The following is a 365-nucleotide window of genomic DNA, read 5'->3' as shown; positions in this document are numbered from 1 at the left end:
GACGTTTCTGCCCTGCCGTCGGGACCCCTTTTCAGCTCCAAAGGGGACACCTCTCCCTCTGCGATTAGCTCCTCGCCTCTGGGGGCGCCAGCTAGGGGACCCTGGAATGCTGCCTAGTGGTTCCCGGGAGCTTCGGCGTCTGGGGGCCGGGCCGGGGGGCGGGCAGCCGCGGCGTCGTGACTGCGCCCGCCCCGCCGCGCCTGGAGGCGCCCCTGGCGACCGCGGTGAACGCCCCACCCTCGGACGGCCCTGGCCCCGCCCCCGGCCGGCGCGCGCTCCCGGCCAGGGGAGGCGTGTGCTGCTTCTGCAGCCAGCGAGAGAGCGAGAGGGATGGATATTGGAGGAGGAATTCGGGCTTAACAAGT

This window comes from Bison bison, unplaced genomic scaffold (genome assembly GCF_000754665.1).
Source record: "Bison bison bison isolate TAMUID 2011002044 unplaced genomic scaffold, Bison_UMD1.0 scf7180017864531, whole genome shotgun sequence".
Classification (NCBI taxonomy): Eukaryota; Metazoa; Chordata; class Mammalia; order Artiodactyla; family Bovidae; genus Bison; species Bison bison.
This window is presented reverse-complemented; position numbering follows the sequence as displayed.